The sequence below is a fragment of the Balaenoptera borealis genome (assembly GCF_965194805.1).
Source record: "Balaenoptera borealis genome assembly, chromosome: 1".
Lineage (NCBI taxonomy): Eukaryota > Metazoa > Chordata > Mammalia > Artiodactyla > Balaenopteridae > Balaenoptera > Balaenoptera borealis.
The window spans coordinates 38,662,232-38,675,841 of NC_138860.1; the positions used below are offsets into that span (position 1 = coordinate 38,662,232).

Below are 13,610 nucleotides of genomic sequence, written 5' to 3' on the forward strand. Positions count from 1 at the left end.
CAAGACACAACTACTGAGCCCGCATGCCTAGAGCCCATGTTCCACAATGAAGATTAGCCCCCGCTCACTGCAACTAGAGAAAAGCCCATGCACAGCAACAAAGATCCAACGCAGCCAAAAATAAAATAAATAAACTTATTTAAAAAAGAAAAAGAGGGGCTTCTCTGGTGGCACCGTGGTTAAGAATCTGCCTGCCAATGCAGGGGACACGGGTTCTAGCCCTGGTCCGGGAAGATCCCACATGCCGTGGAGCAGCTAAGCCCATGTACCGCAACTACTGAGCCTGCGCTCTAGAGCCCGTGAGCCACAACTACTGAAGCCTGCGTGCCACAACTACTGAAGCCCACGCGCCTAGAGCCCGTGCTCCACAACAAAAGAAGCCACCTCAGTGAGAAGCCCGCGCACCGCAACAAAGTGTAGCCCCCGCTCGCCGCAACTAGAGAAAGCCCGCGCACAGCAACAAAGACCCAACGCAGCCAAAAATAAAATAAATAAATTTATTTTAAAAAAAAAGAGAGTTAAAATTAAGGATTTTCCTAAATCTCAGGAAGCCAGGTAAAAAATTTTTACATAATTTAGGATTTTATTTGGTACTTATTCTTCTGGACTAGATCTTTACCACCTAGTTCAGTGAATTGTTAATCCTTCAGCTGGAGAAAAATATTTAAAAGCAGCAGGGTAAGAAAGGAAAATTTTAAATAAGTCAGCTGTGTAAAATGGAAAAAAAAGTGTTTTTAGGGGGGCAAGAAAAAAAACAGAAAATACAGTACAAAAGGCAATTCCAGAAGCCTTTCTTTTAAAGATACAGTGGACAAAAATTCAAAATTATAAGTTAAAAATGAAAACAGACTTCAGGAAACTTTCAAAGAGCATTCTGGAGTAAACCCAACAGTAGTATTAACCCACTGCCTGGCAAGGAGCAGGTGTTCATTAAATATTTGTTGAATATAGAATAAATAAATGGATGAAGAAAGTAAACTTTTTGATGACCCATTGTTATCCGTGCCTTAGTCCAAAAGAATGGAAACCTCTGAATTGGGATGTGACCCTCCATCATTAGTTGGTGTGAATCAGGCTGGAATTACTGTCCCTACTTGTGGAGACCCTACCCCATGTGGATCTGTCTCCCCACTGCCGTCCACTCCACACCCCCACTGATGTGATCACCGTAATGGTCTATAAGTCATCTCGATGATTCCTAAGGAGTTTATAACTAAGAAACATGTAGACACGCAGCCTCACAGAGTACATTAGATTGCTGGTCTCTCTTGGTGGGAAAGGAAAATCTGCCCAAACCCAGTCCTTGTTTTAATTATTTCCTTTGAGGCAAAGCCAGGAATCTGAGAGTGAGCGCTTGCTAAGGGTGGGACAGGGGTTCTGCCTGGTGTGCCCCTGGCATGTTCAGAGCTAGCAATAGTAATGGACAAGTCTCCAGGGCAACCAGGACCACTTCCAAGCATTCCCACCATGGGCCGCTGCAGGGGCCCTCTATTCTTTGGGGAGCCCTGATGCCTGATGCCCAGGACTGGGCTCATGTCCCGGTGCCTCCTGACTGCAAGCTCAGTCCTAGCATGAGGGCTTTCTTCCCTGGCCCGGGTTTCACCTTCTTGTATCAGGTGGCAGACCAGCTGGTTCCAGTCCCGAATCAGATCTTCTGACTCCTCCCAGAAACCAACCAACTTCTGAGCAGGAAACCCTGCCCCTCCCCAAAGAGTGGGAAACCACAGAGGAAGAGAGAGATGAAACAGAAGGGAAGGCAGAGGAGGAGGGAGAGGGAGAAAAGAAGCAAAAGGAAAAACGAGATCAATAAAAAGAAGGCAAATCTGGTTGAAACCCCAAGGTAAGACTTTTTTAAATCACAATAATATGTAATAGCATCACCATTTGTGTCAGGGCCTAGTCCATAGTAGGTCCTCAAAAAACCGCTATTGAAATAATGCATCTATTTGGAATAAACTGGAGGGCTGGGCTGAAAGAGATTTCAATGTCAAATGCTGGTCAAAACAAGAAACAAAAAGAAATGTCCCGATGAGCTTCGCATTCTTTTTTTTTTTTTTTTTTGGAGCTTTGCATTCTGTAGGAGGGAAGATGTGATAAAACACAGATGGAACCAGATGTCTGTTACCGGCACTGAGCACATTCTGATCATTTTGGGACAGAAAGTTAAGTTGAAACAAAAAATTGCAAAATTAGTTTTAAAAGGGTCTGCATGTTCTTTTGAAATCATACAAAGATTGCAGGTCTTAAGCATTTTTATAAAGCGGCTTTAAAGTAATGACAGAGCACAAACACTATGCTGTATCTTGGGAATTGCTTAAAGTGCAGATATATGTCTTTTGCATCCAATCATCAGCTAGTTTCATATTTTTAATATTGAGATCTAGAGCTTTGAAGAAGGCACGTTTTATCTCAAGGAGTCTTATTCAAAGGACCAAGGGAGACCTAAAGTTGTCATTCAAAATTCTTCCTGTGCTGTTCATCTATTCCTTAATCCCAATCCAGCCTGCTGCTCGGGATACTGACATTCTGAGCCTTAGAAGGGTCTAATCAGATTTCAAAGCCCCTGGTTTCAGGTCCATTAGAGGAAACCTAACAGGAGCAAGAAATAGCATTCCCCACTCTCCACACCCCCATTTACCCAAACCCTCCCTTGCCATCGATAGCTAGTACCATCCAGAAGGTTGCAGTTTACTGATCCAGTCACTTGGGGGAATTAAAATAGTTAAACTCACACTTTGGAAAATGCCTATAGACCATGATGGTGTGTTTTCACAACACTTGGCTTTGAAGAGTCCTGCTCTCCCAACTTTTCCAACAGAGCTTACCAATTCAAAGGGACACACTTGAAGTGTTTATTTTTCCTTTAGTGCCAGTATTTTCCTTTGGGTTTTCTGTGAGTGCATCACAGGCGGAAGCTGAAAGGAAGGCGGGAGAGGTAAGGAGAGATGGAAGAATCTCACTTCTGCTTGCTTGCCAAAATTTGAAAGGAATTGCCTTTCCCTCTTATGTATGATATGAAAATAAAATCCAAAAATCCTAGCTCTTTCTTGATACTAATTTCAGTACAGCTAAAAAGCTCCATGCATCCAATTTCTGAGCTGGAACAAATCTTAAAGGTAATCTAATTACTCTTGTTTGCCAGGTGAGGGAATTGAAGCCAAGACAGGGGCAGGGTCTTGCCCAAGGTCACATATATGTCAGTGGAGGAAGGGAGACTGGAACTCAATTATCTCGGTCCCACCCAGGGGCCTTGCAAGAAACTTTATACAAAAGTGCCCCAGATACCCAAGAACACATAAACATGGCAACTCCTGATTAAATAAAATAAAATATTCAGTTAAAGATGCTCAACTAATCCTTACTTGGCAGAAATGGAAAGTGGGAAAAGATTTTCCTAATAGTTAAGCTTTTCTAGATCTGTTTTGTAACTGTTAGGAAACTGGAGAGAGTAGAAGGATTCAAGACAGATTTGTCATGAAAGAGCCAGAATATTTTACATCCCTACCATTGATCCAGCATTTTACTTATCTTATCTCTTTATATAATCGCATAGTATCCTCCTTTTACAAGTAATATTTTTTTTTAATTTGCTCAAATTCACAGAGAGAATAAGATATTATTATTTCTGCATCTTTCATTAGTAGGCCCAGCATCATGCTGGGGACTAACGTGAATATTTATAGTTCAGTGGCTGTTACATTCTTACTCAGGCCATTCCCCAACATGGACCCCTGCTCCAGCCACTTCAAACTAGTTGAGGTCACTCTGACGTATCAAGCTATTTCTAGACTCCTTACCTAAACACATATAGCTCCCTCTGCTTGATATGGCCTTCCCCCAATTTCTTCATCTCCATAACTTGTACTTATTCTTCAAAACTTAGCCCCAGGGTCACCTCCTCCCTGAAGGCTTTCCCACTGCCCTGGGATGACTTGGCTGCCCTACTCTGTACTCCGTTAGCAGCCTATGCACATTATTATTACACTATTGTGAGCTTTGATTTACTTGCCTACCCTCCTTATAGTTAACTAGAATCTCCTTGAAGGAAAACATCAGATATTGATCAGCTTTTACAATATATTCCTGGCACCAAGCACAGTTTCGGACATTTATTAGTGCTCAATAAACATTTGGGGGAAATGGATGAATGAACAAATAAAAGATTTCCCCTCCTTTTCTTTCATTTAAATGATTTAATAAAAAGTCTCACTCCCACACTCTTGACTTTTGGGTATCTTGGGAGGAATAGAAGATGGCACTACTATAGGCTTCTTCTCCTTTCAAACCTGACAGGCTGCTCAAAAGTGCTCTCTAGGGTTATGCATGCCAGTTGAACAAACATTCATTTCTGCTCCCTTACAAAATGCACTGATCACAGTAGAAGAATGTGCATGCTATAAATCACAAGGACAGAGAAGCAGAATGGAGGCAACAACAGATGAGAAATGTCAATACCCTTTCAGAAGATGGAAAGTAGATGGACGCGGGATAAGTGACTTAGCAAACTGGAGTCTGCTGAAGCCCTACAGCCCACAGAGGCCAACAAGAAGCCACAAAGCCCAGGAGACTCCCAGGGATCAGGCCGCCAGAAACCTCAACTCAGAGGGAGAGGTGGGCGCAAAAATAGGAAGAGATGCTCCAAATCCCCTTTCTTTCCCTCCAAGAAGAAGGAAAGTTTATTTTCTGGAGAAATCGTCCAAAGAGATGCCAGGCTCAGGGGACATCAGGCACAGCAAAGGGTGGCCTTAGGCAGGGAGCTAGAAACAGAGAATTAGAGGAAGACGCCATCCTGAAAGATGAGATTCCCCAGCCCCTATCCTGACTCAGATTCCAGAACACGCACAGCCCTCTGCATTCTCCTTATTCCAGACCACCCCAGGCAGAAGAATGAAGCATTCCTCCTTGTAGAGAGTATACAACTAAAGAAAAAATGATTACAGACACTGATATTTGGGGGTCCCCCAATGATACTGCCAACTTCCATCTGGGTTATCCTGCAGTGCATTCCCATAGTTAACAAGCCCTGCCCTCACACACAAAACTTCCAACAGCCAAGGAATTGACTCCAAAGATCACCAAGCATAAAATGAAAGCCTCTGACATTGCCGATGGAGACCCCAACATAGGTAATCCAGGGAGCAGAAGAAATCATTAACAACAGCCCTGGCAACATCAATATCCCCCCAGAGATAAACGAAGATAGTGTATACATCAATGAAGATCAGGAAGTCAGTGTTTTTAAAAATAGTGGAGAACAGAAAGGAGCTTTTTAAAATAGAAATACAACTAGAAATTTAAAAATTAAAAGAAGTACTGGAAGATAAAATTGACAGAATCTCCCAGAAAGTAGGACAGATAGGTTAAGAGATGAAAAATAGGACAAAAACAATAAGAAACTTACAGGATCCATCCAGGAACTCTGACATCTTCTAATAAGAATTCCAAAAAAGAGAGCACAGAGAAAATGGAGGGGGAAGACATTAACCAAAAAGATAATTTCTCCAAAATTTCCCATAATGAAAATTTGAATTTCCATTTTGAAAGGATCCAGTGGGTGCCCAACACAATGAACAACAACAACAAAAAAAAAAAAAACCTCTCCCCAAAGCACATAATTAGGAACGTTAGAACACCAGGGGAAAAAAGATCCCAAAAGTTCTAGAGAGAAGAAAAACAGTTCACAAACCAAGGATCAGGAGTCCAGACAGAAATTGAACTTCTCAGTATCAATACTGGAAGCTAGAAACCGAAAGGCAATACAGAAATGTCTTCCAATTCCAGGAGAAGATAATCTCCAATCTTGAAACCCTTACCCAGCCAAACAATGAATCAGGGAGAGGGTAAAGTAAGGACAACCAGGCAGGGCTGACACACAGGGCTGTATGTGGCCAGGGTCTGATGGACTAAAGCCCATGTAAAGATGTTCAATGTAAAATAGCACTCCTGCATCCAAGGTCTCAAAAAAAGTTCCCTACCATCATGAAGAAATAAACCAAGAAAAAGTCAGGGTTGTCAGGTGGATGGCAAAGGGAGGTCCCATCTACCAGCCTATCAAGCTCCTAGTCCAGATTGGAACAGGAAGACCGGCGCTCCAAGATGGATGTCTCCAAGGGAAAAAATAGATAGCTTATCCAATTAATTTGACCAATTTATTTGAGTTGTATTGCTCTTACCGGAGGATTTGGAGAACATGAGAACTGAGTAAGCAAACAAATAAAAATGAGGTGATTATTGACTCCCGGGTCGGGGGTGGGGAATAGAAGAAAAGAAAGGCAATCATAGTACATTATATTGCTGAGCTGCAAAAAAACAGTCATAATAATATGAACACTGACTATTGATTTAATGAAAATTGTGATTTAATAGTGTTAGGAATCTAGAAGGAAGGGAATGAGTATCTGTGTGTGTTGTTAAAAAAAAAAAAGGAAAAGTCCTAATATTCCTTAGTGGAAAATCAATAAATAATCTCTAAAACTGCAAAATCAAGAAATAGCAGTAAATGTTTTTAAATATGCAGTTAATTCCCAGAGGAAAGAAATAAGATTTTAAAACGTGGTTGCCTCTGAATGGGACTAGGGCGTGGGGAAGGGAGAAGCAAGGATTGCTGTTATCATCATAAGCCTTTTGATATCATGTGACTTTGTAAAGCCTCTCATGTGTTATATTAATAAATACAAAAAGAAGGAAAGAAAGAAAGAAAAAGAAAGAAAGAAAGAAAGAAAGAAAGAAGGAAAAAAGAAAGAAAGAAAGAAAGAAAGGGAGGGAGGGAGGGAAGAAGAAAGAAAGAAGGAAAGAAAGAAAGAAAGAAAGAAAGAAAGAAAGAAAGAAAGAAAGAAAAGAAAGAAAGAAAGAAAGAAAGAAAGAAAGAAAGAAAGAAAGAAAGAAAGAAAGAAAGAAAGAAAGGGAGGGAAGAAGAAAGAAAGAAAAGAAAGAGAGGAAATGGCTCAGTTATAACAGCATTCATGGATTACATTCTACCTACCACTCAACATGTTGATGGCTGGAGCCATTAAATTCAGTCTCAAACAAGCTATATTTAAAGTATTTACCTAATTACCCAGAAGAGTTCCCCAGTCTGTCTACCTAAAGGTTACTTCAGAATCACCTGGGGAGCTTTGCAAAAATACAGATTGCTGGGTCCCACCCTTGATGGTTCCGATTCAACAGGCCTTGGTGGGGCTTGGGGATCTGCCCTTAGTTCCCCCAGATGATTCAATTGCACAGCAAGTTTTAGGAATCACTGGACTAAAGCAGAAATTGTGAGTGTGTGTAGGGAGGAGTGAGGGAGGGGGGGTTTATGTGATTTGTGTGTGTGTAACTTTCTGTGTATATGTCGGTGTATTGCGAGTCTGTCTTCCTCCCTCCTTCCCTCTTTCATCTTCTTTTATCTTAACCCATAAACCCCTGTGGACTGCTGAAAACAATACCAGAAACAAAGACCCCATCCCCATGATTTTAAACCCCAGCAGTCTGTGCTTTCTCTCTCAGCCCTGGGGCTCCCTCTTCTGGCAGAAACCTGTTAAAACTCGTAGCATCCTAAACCTAGAAATTCTCCCTCCGTTCTTATAAGGCCATTTTCCCAGGTGGTTTCCAAGCGCTCAAACTTCGTGAACCTCCCATCAGACAGAAAAGGAAAAATTCAACCACCCTGGGAAAGACTTTCCTGCCTTACAGGTGTGAATGCACAAAGATCAGGAACGGCGCGGGATGAGGCAGATATGAGAATATTAGTTACATACTGTGGCCAAATCCAAGGAAAAGGAGACCTTAAGGAGTTCAACTCCCCACCTGCTTCCTCTCCCTCCTCCAACAGAGATGGACAGATGGGGAAGCCTTAGCCATCTGCCTCTCAAAAATCGAAGGAAGGAAACACGCTAGGCTAAAAAGCTCACGGAATTTAGAAGCAGACCGCAGGAGTTCAATAGCCACCCTCACCTTCCTTCCTTGAGTCTCCTTTTCTGGAGCCACGTGCCAGATCGTCGGACCCTGTAAATCTTGCCTCTCCAGCGATTCCGTCTATGGACGCTGTTGGATCTTTCCCATATGCTGAAAATCTGCTCAGCCCAGCACAGTGTCTGGCACAGAGAAAATGCTCAAAAACATTTGAATGAAACCTTAACTCACCGCTATCCTAAAAATCAGAACCCTCCTTCAGATCTGCGTGCCTCCCAAGCTCCTCGAATGTCCCCCTCCTCCACACTCACACTAAACATGTTCTTTCCTTCTGTACATCACTCCTCAACCCATAGCATCCTGGCTTTAGTGCCTTCACGACTCTGACAGGCCTCCAGCGATTCCTATTTCCAGACCCAATGTATTTTGGTCACTTCTCATCCTCCTTGACCTCTCAGAAGCTGTGACCTCTCGCCTCTCGTAGAGACCACCCTCCACCCACCCCCACCCTTCCTCCCCCAGGTTACCTGTTGCCTCAGGTCCTCCTGCTGCCTGTTTCTCCTTTGCTCCTCTCCACCAGTTCTCGTCTTCTGTGATATCCCACTGTGCCCTTCACCTTCTCCCTGGGGGTGTCATCTGTCTGCTTTTAACTTTAACTTATATGATTTCATTCTCCCAAATCAATATCTCTAGCCTAGAGATTTCTCCTGACCTTCAAATACCTAGCAGACATATTTATTTGTATGTATAAGAGTCTGTTTCCATTAAGCACTCAGAAAATGATTTCTAGCACTTGCATCGTGTGCAAGCACCGTGCTAAGCACGGGAGATACACTGGTGAGACAGATCAAGCCTCTGTCCTCTCAGACCTGTGTGTAATGGGAAAAACAGACAAATGGGCAACTGTGAGTACAAAGCGATGGGAGCTATGATCAGAGAAATACCCAGTGTTTGGGGATACCTTACATGTCCAAGGGAGGGCAGGGAGGGTGACTTCAATGGATAGAACCTGAAGGATAAGAAGGAATGGGGGTAGAGTGGTGAGAGGTTCCTGGGAAAGTATTTCAAAGCTTATAAAGAGCTTGTTAAAGCTAAATAATGTGTTTGGACTTTCTTCTAAGAACAATAAGGAGTCATTGAAGAAGAATTGGGTGCACTGAAGCCCACAGGGCACTTCCAAACTGTTGACAACAGTCAGGTCTTAAGATGGTTGGTAGACCAGTAAGGCTTTTGCTTCATTCTCATGCCTCCTAAATTGTTCATGGCTTCATCTATTGTTTTGTGCATATCAAATGTTTCACAATCTTTTTTTTTTTTTTAATTTAAGACAATCTTTAGAGTATTTGGTTTGTAGTTGCTGATGAAAATGATACTGTTTTTTTTGTTTTGTTTTTACATTTATTTATTTATTTATTTATTTATTTATTTATTTATTTATTTATGGCTGTGTTAGGTCTTCGTTTCTGTGCGAGGACTGTCTCTAATTGTGGCAAGTGGGGTCCACTCTTCATCGCGGTGCGCGGGCCTCTCACTATCGCGGCCTCTCTTCTTGCGGAGCACAGGCTCCAGATGCGCTGGCTCAGTAGTTGTGGCTCACGGGCTTAGTTGCTCCGCGGCATGTGGGATCTTCCCAGACCAGGGCTCGAACCCGTGTCCCCTGCATTGGCAGGCAGATTCTCAACCACTGCGCCACCAGGGAAGCCCAATCTTTTTTTTAAAAATAAATCAATGAAATAAATAAAGCACACCTAGTATAGTGTAATTTTTAAAAAATAAATAAATAAATAAATAAATGGATTGGAGAAGGTGGGATAGGCAGAGAGAAGAGTGATGAGGCTACTAAAGCAGAAAACAGCAGTGGCCTGAGTGAGGATAGTCATAGCGAGGGTGAGGATTGGGGCATGGCTCTAGAGATATCTAGGAGGTAGAATTGCCTGGGCTTAGTAAGTAATGGAAGGTGGGGAGATGGAGGAGTAAAGAAGGACTTCCAAGGTTCTGGAGCTTTAACTGGATGGATGGTAAAGCCCTTGATTGAAATAAATCACAAAGTCATTGGAGAACAGTTTAGCAGTTTCTTTAAAAGTTAAATATAAATTTACCTCACAACCCAGCAATGCCACACAAAGACTTTCACACCAATGTCCATAGAAGCACTATTTGTAATAGCCAAAAAGTGGGAAATTCTAAATGTCTGTGAATTAGTGAATTGATAAACAAAATGTAGTATATCCATACAACAGACTATGATTTGGCAATAAAAAGGAACAAATTACTGATACTTGCTACAATATGGATGAACCTCAATAACATGATAAGTCAAAGAAATCAGGCTCAGAAGATCACATATTATGTGATGCCACTAAAATGAGAGACAGAAACTAGATTATTGGTTGCCCAAGCCTGGGGATGGGGACAGGGAGTAATTGTAAATGGGTAAGATGAATCTTTGAGGGGTGACGGAAATGTAAAATTGGATGGTGGTGATGGTTTCCCAACTCCACAAATTTATTAAAAACCATTGAACTGTACACTTACCACGAGATACTTTTCTGGTATAAAAACGGTGCTTCACAAAAGCTGTTAAAAAAAATAATCAGGGCAGTTTCAGCATGTTGAGTTTGAGGTGTTTAGGAGGCATTAAGAGGGAGAGGTGGAGTAAACAGCTGGTTATGCCGCCTGAAATTTAGGATACAATGCGGCACAGGAGATAGAGATTTTTTAATACTCATCAACTTAAAGATAGCAACTGGAACCATGAGAATGAGGGAAATCGCCCAGAGAAGATAGAAAGGAGGAAAGAGGGAGGACAGAATCTAAAGAACAGCAAGAGGAAGGAGTCTGAGGAGTAGGAAGAAAGCGCAGAGACTATATACAGACAGAATCCAAGGGAAGAAGGTGCTTGGGAGCAGGGGAGAGAGGCAAGAGCAGATAGGGCTCCTGAGACATCAGATAAGTAGACAGAACCAAAAAGCGGAAGACGTGGTAGGAAAATCTACCTGCGTATGGGTTGGGGAGCCCAGGAACATGGCTCAGCAAAGCTCCAGAGCTGCAAGCTGCCAGAGGACGAGGCCAGGCCCAGCATGGCACTGGGGGAGTGAAGTGTTGATGGAGGGAGGGGGGCTGGATTGATGAGCCCGAGGTGGGCAGGGGATCCAGAATTTTCAGCATAAGGCTGTGAGGGATGCAAAAGGCCAGTGAACAGGCAGAGTTCTGGGAAGGGATGAGGGTGCAGAGGCTTCACGTCTGGCAGTAAATGCCAGAACAACAGATTCCAGCAGTAAATGTGTACGGCCCTCAAGGATGTGGTTCCTGCTTACTTCTCCTGGCTGATTTCACCCCACGTAACCCCACCCCTTGAAATTCAGTGATCCTGCCATGTGGAATTGTTTGCAGTTTCCCAAACACTCCATTCTCTTCCACACCTCCTTCTATTTTCTCACACAGCTTCCTCTGCACGGAATGTTCTACAAAGCAACCCTCCTCTCTCTCCCACACACTTCTGGAACCCTAGCAATGCTCCCTCCTACCCTTCTTCGTTTGCCTGGAGTATTCCTGCTCTTGCCCCAATATGGACCAGGGCTGACCTCTCCTCTGAAGCCTGCCCTACTTGCCCATCCCCCACTTTGAAAGGGCTATTTCCTTCTTTACTCCCCACTGTAGACTTCCATCACAGCACTGACAATACTTTACACATTTCGTTTATTGCCATGTCTAGCGCCTTCTAGGACTTGGAAGGCACTTGTTTTTTCATAGGTCATAGGATCTGATCGGTAGTACAACCTAAATAAATGAAGTCACTCAGCCAACACGTGGCACGTACTCTTTTCCTCCTTTGCTACTTATAGCCCTTTGGGAGCTGTCTGTGGCCGGGCAGCTGGATTCCATTGCAGGGAAGGTACACAAGGTGTTCTTGCCTCTGCTATCAGTAGCCACGGTCAAAGATGCTTTGTCCACACCTCAGGTACAATTTCCCAGCGTTCCCAAAGTTCTGTGCCAATTCCAGGGTTGCCAGATAAAACTCAGGGCACCCAGTTAAATCGGAATTGCAGATAAACAATGAATAATGTTTTAGTATTCGTATAATCCCATGCAATAGTTGAGATTATATAAATCCTCAAAAAGCATTTGTTGTTTATCTGCAATTCAAATTTAACTGGGTGTCCTGTCTTTCTATTTGCTGAATGTGGCAACCCTACTTCGCCCCAAAGGGAAGTGGCCTCCCTCTAATGCTGTAGTCACTGGCACCCTAAGAATCCCACCTGGCGGAGGCTGCTATGCCAACCTGATGTGCTTCCTGAAAGCTGGGCTGAACAACCAAGAAAAAGCACTGGGTGGCCGAAGCCGTGCGGTGGCTTTGCCAGAGTCAGTCCTCTCCCCCCCGCTGTGTGGGCCTCTCCCATGGAGCCCTGGTGCTGCTCCTGTTTCACCAGACTTTCTGGGGAGTAACTTTACAGTTACTGTGCATGGCTACTCGGAGCTCCAGGGCAAGTTCATGTGCCATAGACCAGAGGAACATCTTGAAAAACTGCACGCAAGTACATATTTAGAATTGTCTCTGCCCTACCCACACTGAGGGGGCAGGGGTCGCACCAAACTCTGGGCCTCATTAGGGTACTTGCTCTTTCCCAGGAGGCTCTCGGCTCTCCCAGGCAAACAGATTCCAGGTAGTCTGCCTCACCAGTCCCGCTGCCAAGGACTACACGTGACTGGTAGGGACAGGACGGCAGACACAGGGCAGGTTATCCCGTCTCTAGTGCATTTTCCTGCATCTGAGTTTCCATTAGTTGGAAAAAATGAGTAAATCTGTGCATTAGGAGTAGGGTCCTACAGAAGGGTTGACAAATAGAACTTCCCTTCTTGTTAGGTATACAGGGGAGGGAGAAGAAGGGGATGGGGTAGGGGAGGCAGGGAATCCATGTTATTAGACAAAATGACATAAAATGGTAGTTGTGTCGACAAAAAATGAATCCGTTGATCTAAGAAAGAAAAGGAAAATTTTATTTGAGTCAAATTTGAGGATTACAACCCAGGAAGAGCATCTCAGAAAGTTCTGAGAATTGTTCTGCCCGTTAGAAGTCAAGCCACAGTTATATAAGTTTTTTGAGACAGAGGGCTGTATTATCGACGTATAATGACGGATTCCTGACAATTTACATAATCCACATCTAAGCACCATGAAGGACTGTTATCTTTTTTTTTTTTTTTAAACTTTGGGTTTATTTATTTATTTATTTATGGCTATGTTGGGTCTTCGTTTCTGTGCGAGGGCTTTCTCTAGTTGCGGCAAGTGGGGGCCACTCTTCATCGCAGTGCGCGGGCCTCTCATCATCGTGGCCTCTCTTGTTGCGGAGCACAGGCTCCAGACGCGCAGGCTCAGTAGTTGTGGCTCACGGGCCTAGTTGCTCCGCGGCATGTGGGATCCTCCCAGACCAGGGCTCGAACCTGTGTCCCCTGCATTGGCAGGCAGATGCTCAACCACTGCGCCACCAGGGAAGCCCCGAAGGACTGTTATATTGAAGGAATTGTCTTATTGATGCTAGGAGAACATCGCTCTTATGGTTGAGCAGGTATTTCTGTCAATGTGGAAGGTTTGGGCCATGCATAATACAGATATACAATGCACAGTGGGAGGAGAAAGGAGGCCGAAGGGCAGAGAAGATTTTTTGTTTAAATTTTTCTTGTCTTGCCATAGAATGAATTTCATGAATTTCATTTTA

At 43.4% G+C, this 13,610-nt stretch overlaps 1 protein-coding gene across 2 annotated transcripts in view; it reads left to right on the forward strand.

Moving 5' to 3' along the window:
• Nucleotides 1-1,751: 1,751 nt before the first annotated feature.
• The window catches only part of HSD11B1 (hydroxysteroid 11-beta dehydrogenase 1), a 48,449-nt gene continuing 36,590 nt past the window's right edge, over nucleotides 1,752-13,610 (forward strand). Inside the window, exon 1 of one of the 2 annotated variants that reach the window (XM_082400544.1) lies at nucleotides 1,752-1,840. The gene's annotated coding sequence lies outside the window, so the exon portion shown is untranslated. Of the gene's footprint in view, nucleotides 1,841-2,867; nucleotides 2,936-13,610 lie in introns of those variants that run through there. The other variant, XM_082400543.1, reaches the window with a different exon arrangement.